Source organism: Saccostrea echinata, unplaced genomic scaffold (genome assembly GCF_033153115.1).
Source record: "Saccostrea echinata isolate AGI-Se365-2 ecotype Australia unplaced genomic scaffold, CSIRO_AGI_Sech_v1 ptg000032l, whole genome shotgun sequence".
Taxonomy (NCBI): Eukaryota; Metazoa; Mollusca; class Bivalvia; order Ostreida; family Ostreidae; genus Saccostrea; species Saccostrea echinata.
Window position 1 is genome coordinate 3,903,191 of NW_026889781.1, and position 8,725 is coordinate 3,911,915.

Below are 8,725 nucleotides of genomic sequence, written 5' to 3' on the forward strand. Positions count from 1 at the left end.
TTTGGATGTATAATCAGATTCATTTTAACAAAGTTAGTTTGTAGATGACAAATTACCTTAAAATTTAGGAGTTAAGCTTTTTATTGAAGAAACAGTAGTAAGTGTTTTCAAGACAAGAGTTTGATATACATTTGAATATGAGGGTGTATATTAGCTTACATTTTTTAGATTGGGACAAGACTTTAATAAAGTTATATTTCAATTCATGCGGAAGGGCCTTCACCCTAATAATCAATTAACAAGTAATTACATGTAAGATTCATTTCGATTAAAATGTTGATTCTTACAATATTTTTTTTCTGATATCATGTACTTATTGAACTAAGAGAGATAACTCAAAATTGTATGTATGTATATATCAAGTTTGCATACACAGGAGTTCTGAATCTTTCTGTCCATTTATGCATAAGTAAAAAGAAATAATTATACCTTTCATTCCCATCCATTTTTTTTTCTTCACTTTGAATGTCACCAAAACAAACAGGATCTGCCAAAATTTAATACCTTTAATTTATTGAATATTTTTGTAAAAATTCCGTTACTTTACTGCATAGTTTCTTAGTAAAGGTATAATAAATTCATTCCACATATTCTATAGAAAAAAATCTTTTGTAGATATTTTTCGTAGCAGTAGGAGAAGTTTCTGTCTTTATTTTCACATGCTTTCTTACATTTATACACCTCGTCACTTCGGAAAGGTAGGCCCGGACAACCCGTTGCATTACATGTCTTCCAGTGCAGATTATCATCATATGTCAGGATTGGACAATGCCCTAATCAATGTATAATTATAATCATTAATAGGAAAAGAAAAGAGAAACTGATATAATAATGATAATTTGCTTCTTTTAAAAAAAATTAAAAAGGATTCATTTTTTATTCTGCATTTCCTGGGAGATAATGGTACAATTTTCTAAATATGCAGTGAATTATCTTTTTAAACCGAAGCATATCTACACAAAGAAAACATATACAACGAATGTCGAAAAATTTTATGGTCTTATGTCTTTTAAACAGAGTATCGATTAAAAAAAATAAAATAAAAATTATTGTGAAACAAGTTATAAAATTATTAAATTTTGTATTTGCATTCGACAAATTCACATGTCTCCTTTTGAGCAAACTCAGAACAATGCTTCTTTGTTATTTTACGCTTGAGGTTTTGCCTAAATCAAAATTTCACATATGGAGACGCCACCACTTGCCTGTGGAGAGCTGCAAATTTTAGCCTCTACTCGGCACTCAGGGCCATTGAGCAGTGAGGGATCTTTTTCGTGCCAGCACCTACTGCGACACGGGACCTCGGTTTATACGGTCTCATCCAAAGGACCGGTCTCCACGTCCCACAGTGGGATTCGAACCCGCGACGTAAGGATCAACTCCTTACTCGGCGAATTTAGAGCAAACGCTCTTACCACTGCGCCACTGGGCGACCTGATATATTTGTATAATAATTATAAAAATCAACACTGTTTTGGATGCAGAGGTCATCTTCTTTTTTTGTGATATAACAAATAAAGATTTCATTTTCTTTATCAATATCATATATACTTCTCCGTATATATATTTCTTTCGAAAAAGTATTCTCAGCATACATCATACCGTGATTGTACACTGAAACGAAAACGTAAGTCCCGGGGGCTTTTTACCGTTCATTATTAATCTGGTCTCTATACATATCTCTTTCCTCGTTTTCTCGTCCTCGACAAGTAAGCAGTGGTACACATCGTAGCCCTGACATACTTTTGTTTTGGACCTGGTTTTCCATTTAGTTTCATTCAAAGGACAATTAAATGTCGACAAAACACCTGCAAATGATAAACATACGTTATCTGTTTTTGTAGGACCGGGAATATTGGCAATGTAGGCAAACTTATGCAAAAATATATTTGTCGAAATTTAAATGTTATTATTTTATTTATTTTGTTATATAGGTCCGATAATTGCAGTAAAAAATAAAGGAAATATGGAGATAACGAACAGTAATCAAGCTCAAAAGTCCAATGTAACAATACAAATCGGGAGCAGAGCACACACGGACCTCTACAAAACATCATAGGTGGGATCAGGTGCCATAAATGAGTAAGCATCTCCTGTTGACCGGTCACACCAGCCGTGTGCTCATTGTCATGATCGGGCAAACGGAAAAATCCGTAGACAATTCAGTGTTTAAATAATTACCTAACAATCAGTATGAAAAACGTCAGTCAGCATTCGAATTAATGATAGACTATATTTGCTGAAAAGGTCATTGTATCGACCATAGAACTTGCGATATGATGACTTTAAACGAGACAGTTGATACGTTTGTTTCATCAACTTTTTGTCAATAGTTTCACTCGTTTTAGAAATTGTTCGTATGTGGAGCATGCTCTTGCGTATCGAATCAATTGGGAGACATAAACCCCACATGCAGGTGACATGGGTATATTGTTACATATAAGTAAGGAAAATTTACGATAGAAAAGTTGGCGTCATCAATTTTACACAAGTTTTCACGCGTGGTATGGAATTAATGAAAAAAAAAATTATAACAATTTCCGTATAAATACATGTATCTTGATTGAATTTGAAATTTAATCTGTGGTTGATCAAATGAAGATTGAAGCCTTTTGTTTGTTTGTTTTTGTTTGTTTGTTTGTTTTCTGTTTTTTATTTGTTTTTTTTTTTTTTTTTTTTTTTTTTTTTTTTGATTATTATTTTTTTTTATCTCATTACAAATTTTCAGTTGTTATCCCTCTAGTCTGCTATATAATATGTCTAAAATGGTTTTAAAGCTGTAGATTTACTTATTATCATAGCATATTGAAATAGTTTGAATGCTTGTAAATGCTTTATATTATTGGCCATTTTGTATACTAAGTGCGCTTTATCTCCTTAAGTCGTGGTTGATCAAAAGAAGAGTGCAAACTTTTGTTTGTTTGATTTTAGTTTTTTGTTAACTCACTAAAAATTATTCAGTCTAATATATAATATGTTTAAAATGGCTTACCGAAAATATGGACAGCTACAACCAAATAACTTATGAAAGGTTTCATTTGTTTCCTTGTGAATGCGTTTCGTAGCAAGCACTTCAGCTGCAAAAGTAGAGATTCATTTAGATATTTTCTACTCAGAATGCTTGGGATGAAATATTTTCAGTTTGGTGTACTTTATAAAACTATATATATTTCAAAATTGACAATATATGTAATGCCATTTACACACCGACAATATACGTTATGTCATTCATTCAACTGTTCATTAAAACTTTCAGTACATAAGGCAAATACGATGCCCTTCTGTAATTAGCATGACGTCAGCCTTAGTCAATAAATTCACTACGAGAACAACATAAACAAGATAAATTAACAAGATTCTTCTTTATAACATATTCTTGGTACAAAATGTTAAGATTCAAAATCAATTCCTACCTATATCAAGTCGTCTAATTATTCTTTGAAAGAAGTGATAGAAGAAAAAAACGATGTTCTTTTGCACAAGCTTCAACACTTGATGCCAACTTCCGTTTTCTATTCAGTTTAAATTACAAAATCGACAGATGTCTTTTCCCACCATTTTTTTCTATATCCTCTGATCACGCTGTTTCTTGCACACAAACAGAGGATACAAACACATGTATCAACTTATCACAGCTGTTAATCCAAAATATTTCGACAAATCAATATTAATACATCATAAATTGAATTTATGTTATTAAAGTGGTTTAACAATAGGCAATGGGATTCCCAGTCTTTTGTCCATACGTTTAAAAATACCAAGCAGTGAAAGGTTAGGAAATTCAAATGTTTCTAATATTATCCACAGTAAATATGCGTACGCAGAATTTCTGGTTAAAAGGAGCGTGGGTCACACTTTGGGAGATAACTTGACTCTCATCATTCCCAGGATCAGGATTGGACCACTACTTCTCTTTGGCATTCCTAGCTTTAAAAAGTTTTATATATATATATATATATATATATATATATATATATATATTAATTTTGTTATGTTGTTCTTTTATTTATATTGCTGTTTAAGCTAATGATTCGTTGGCACAATTTGCATTGAATAATAATAATAAAAAATATGTTCTTCATCCATGGGTATTGTTTCAGAGGGACCCCTCTCCGCTGCCTTCCTTCATAGTTCAAAAATATATAAACTGTTCAGTGTTGAAGTAATTGCTTCAGAAAATTATGAAAAGTTATTAAAGGACTGCACAACGGACTGTAAACTGAACATCAATACCTGTACAGACAGGATTCATTACAACAGCTGTGCTGAAAAGAAACAGCTGATGATTTAGCTTTTTATGCAAAATCATTTGCTCAACTTTCAATGCATTTCACAAAAAGTTTACTACATTTCGTAAAAAAAAATAACCAGGTTTGCTACGTTCTTGTTTTTGAACCAAGGAGGATTCTACGTATCTCACACATACTTTCTAACTAGTAAAATGTAACTTGGTTTTAAAGATATTGAATAGAGAGGCTAAAACAACCCACAATCCCTTTAACAATGGGATATGGCAATGTGCCGTTTATCTTTAACTACTGATAAATGTTCTTTCCCCAACCATCTGGAAAAAAGCAGATTGTTTAAATTGACACACCTTGCCCTCAAGAAACTTTAACTTTATTTCAATAGAAATTATTTATAACCCCCAAAATAATAGAAGATCGTTGCATGTTGCTCTGAAATTCACTGAACGATTGGGTGAAAGGTTATAGTCATTGAATATACAAAAAAAGTTACTAACACTTCTCATTCTTCAGTAACCGGTCATGGTAGTCTAGTTCTAGGACGTTCGCTTCGTGATTGGGAGGCCCGGGCTCGATTCCCGTTCGCCGCGACGCGTCAAACCTACATGTAAGACGTAAACATAGTGGCTGTTTCTTCCCCAAAAGCCCGACATGAGATGCGCAGCATTGTTAAGGCGTACTACGAAGAAATCAACGGAATATAAATGTGTATAAATACATACCTTTTTAAACTGAATTTATTTTTTGTAAAGCTACTATATTATCACATGACTTTAATTTTAATTGAAATAACATTGTATACCCCGCTTTGTACGGAATTTGGTTTCGTCACATTATTTGACAGTCACGTGATAAATACATGTAATGTGAACTGTATTTAGGTCATAAACAAATTTCAATATCGCAAGGGCATACCCTACTTAGAATTAAAAATTTCAGTAATAAATTTTATCTATATAACTTGTAGTTTATGAAAAGTGCTGCTGCTTTAAATAGATTTCGCATTTTATTAGTTTAAATTTCAAGTTATTTGGCTCTAGTCGAAATATGTGTGACCTTTACTAAGTATTTTATTTATTTTTAAGTAATGCTCTCGATTTGAGGAAAGCAGCAGCACTTTTCAAGTTAAGGAATGTTTCCGTTATGCATATTCAAAAAATGGGAAGATCTATTAAGTGTATGCCCTTGCGAAAAGGCGATTTATTGAGGCACCTCAGCATGAAACATGCAGACCCTGTACACAAAAACACGGTAGAATCAATTCAATACATTCTCTCGATAGTTTTTAAATAATGGCACTAAACAAAGGTTTCAGATTTGTATTAATGGTCTTCCTAAGATTTGCAAATAATATTCTGTTTAATAATAAAATGCCTTTTTCACTTTGAAAAAATTACTTGATCCGCCTCTCACTGCATATAAAGTGCGTCAAATTTTACCATGATGACGTCATGTCGACAAGTGCATTGCGATCAGTGACTTCTTTATATCTTGCTGTGTGGGATTTAACTAGCGACAAAAATGAAGGCCGTGGTAAGTTTTGATGTTGTTCATCACCCTTATGCAGTTTAAAACCGCATATTATTTCATTTTCTTTTGTTGTGAGGAATTGCTATATTTGTGTGATGTCACAGCAGACATCTCCCGTATAAATTAGGCCCCGCCCCATTTATGCAGCCTTAGCAGAGCTGCTTGTGAAAGTCACTGGTCTTTCGGATTAGACCATAAAAACTGAGGTCCCGTGTCGCAGTAGGCGTTGGCACGATAAAGAACCCTCACTGCTCAATGGCTCTGAGTGTCGATCCTGCGGAACAAAGGTCTTAGTCTTATGCTTCCAATAAAACCGCATCAATGATGGAAACAGTATTGTTTTATTTAAATTTAAATCATACACTAAGTAAAACCATTTTACCAAGACAAACATCTCTTCAGCAAATGATCCGAATTATGCATTTTCTCTCTATATATAAAAAATCAGACAGCATTTTTATAAATAACATTAAAGCGCTTCAAGATACAATGATGCATAAATGGATACATTATAATCAAATTCTTTTAAACTGTAATTCAAATTTGATTTTTATAAATTGCATTTCCAGGTACCTTACCATACTTTTTAAGTAAGATCTCAGATGACCAAGCTTAAATAAAAGCTATATACATGTAAAATGAATGCGTATTTGTAATGCCAGCTGAACTCGTATTCAACAGAGAAGAATATGAAAGCTTTATCTTGCTAAAATATCAGCGTCTATGGAGTACCATGCATTACTTTTAGAAAACTACTAGAATAACTTTAGTATTCTACAGTATCAGTATTGTTTTCTATAATACCAAAATTAAGGTCTTTCGTCCCAACGGAAGATCTCCTACTGATTCTGATGGTTAAGATTATTATTCTTTTTTTTCTTCTCCTTTCTGGACGCCAACTTTGAGACCTCATATCTCGCTCATTTCTCAACGGATTTTGCTCAAATTTTCAGAATTTATAGACGTTACAAAATTCTATCAGAATGATGTCATACATTTAAAAAGTCCCCTTCCGCTTTGGAATTATTTCCCTTTAAATGAAAATTTGGGGGGTTTCGTTTCCAGACAAAGGCTCCGAGACTACAAAAGCTGGAGCAGAAATACTACTGAATTTGAATAATAGAAGCATTGAAGTTGTGCACATTTATTTTTGTTTTTGATTTCTGTGTTCAAAATGGCGCTAGATAGGGGTCAAAAATTAGAAAGCCTAAAAGCGCGAAAATTTACATATATTTTCCTATGTATCTTTTAAACAAAAAATATTTTGTTAAAACATGTTGAATAAAAGTTTTGCACAATTTTGAGGTCTTTCATTTGGCACCACCACTAAGGGGCTGTTCCCTTAAATTAGGGATCTACGGTCTTTGAAAGTTTTCGTTTTATAACTCAAAAACGGTAAATATTTCGATAAAGCTGTCGCTAAAAAGTTGTTCTTTAACATATTATTGATCTCATGAACTTGTTATTTTGTTCAAGTCTTGTATAATAAATGAGCTAGAAACTTGACCCATATACAGGTAACTAGTTTCATTAGACAAGTGAAGGTGAAATCTTTATGCGCATAACTGAAATAAACTTGCTATAAATGATAAAACTATCCAAAATAAATACTAATATTACTTTAAAATAAGTTTTTTACGTGTTTTGTGGTTTCATTCCAAATTACTGAGTCACACATTTTCAATACGTCTCGGGGTTTGTTTTTGTCTATAATTACCGGTAATCCTCGGATCACGCGTGACCTAGATCCAGTGATCAGTGGCCATACACTAAACAGGCATTACCATTCTAAATCTATTTTGCAAACTCATCGATGTACGGATAATTGTGTTTTTTTTTAATCATATCGGATCTTTCAAATTATTTCATCTTATCTATGTTGGTCATGTTGGTGATATACTTATTAAATTATTGTGGCTGAAATCACAAGAGATCCATTGCGTGTGAACCAGCGACCTGCGTTCGTAAACAAAACATCTTTTCGTCGTTTAATGTTGAAACATTCACTATATTAAATTTTGAAAAGTTAGCAAAAAATAAATCAGTCTTTAACTGCATTTAATCGCATTTCACAAACATCCCGGGTTTTGTGTTTATTTACAATTATGTATAACCTTTCCCTCGATAGCATATGGCCGAGGGCAAGCGGTAAATCTAGTCTTCCCGACTCCCGACGCCCGACTCCCGACTGTCCCGGATTTCGAGTTTTTATTGATATCTTTATTATCGATGCACAGAATTTCTGCAAATTTTTCAGGCTCATTTTCTAGGTTGATGCCAATTCCTAAATGCATAAAAGTTTCAACAAAATTACGCATATGTTGAATTAGCATTGTCACCTGCCCAAAAACGGTAAATCTAGTACTGTGTTTTAAATGCAGAAACCGAAAACGGACATCGATACGAAGAACTGAGATTTTCGTCATGATTTATATAAGTCCTGCGATAGAGTACAACAAATACAAATTTAAAAAAAAATGAAATAAAAATGAAAATTTATATGAAATGGCCGAGGAAGTAGCTATAAGTGCTCATACACAAAACATTGTCGTTCTATATTCCTTTTGCTAACACAATGATTTACGGAAAATTATTTTTGAAATCAAATCGGATCATTCAATTAAATAATTTAGTCTTATCTTAATTTGATTTAATTTAAATCCAAAACATTTTATTAAGGACGTATAAAGATCCCCGATTTCATAAATCCTAATCTTTTATTTAATAAACGATTTATTTCTTAATTATGTGTTATTGTGTGTTTAATTTCGGAGATTCATTGCATGTGGTTAATTCTGCAGATAATTCTAACTTGACACACAAGGTTTGTAGACAAAGAATTCAAAAGAGATGTATTTTGAAAACAATAAGACGCATTGCTAAACACTCTTGCATATATTTTCTTTTTAAAACAGCTATCTTTATGATTACACCAACTCTGAACATGC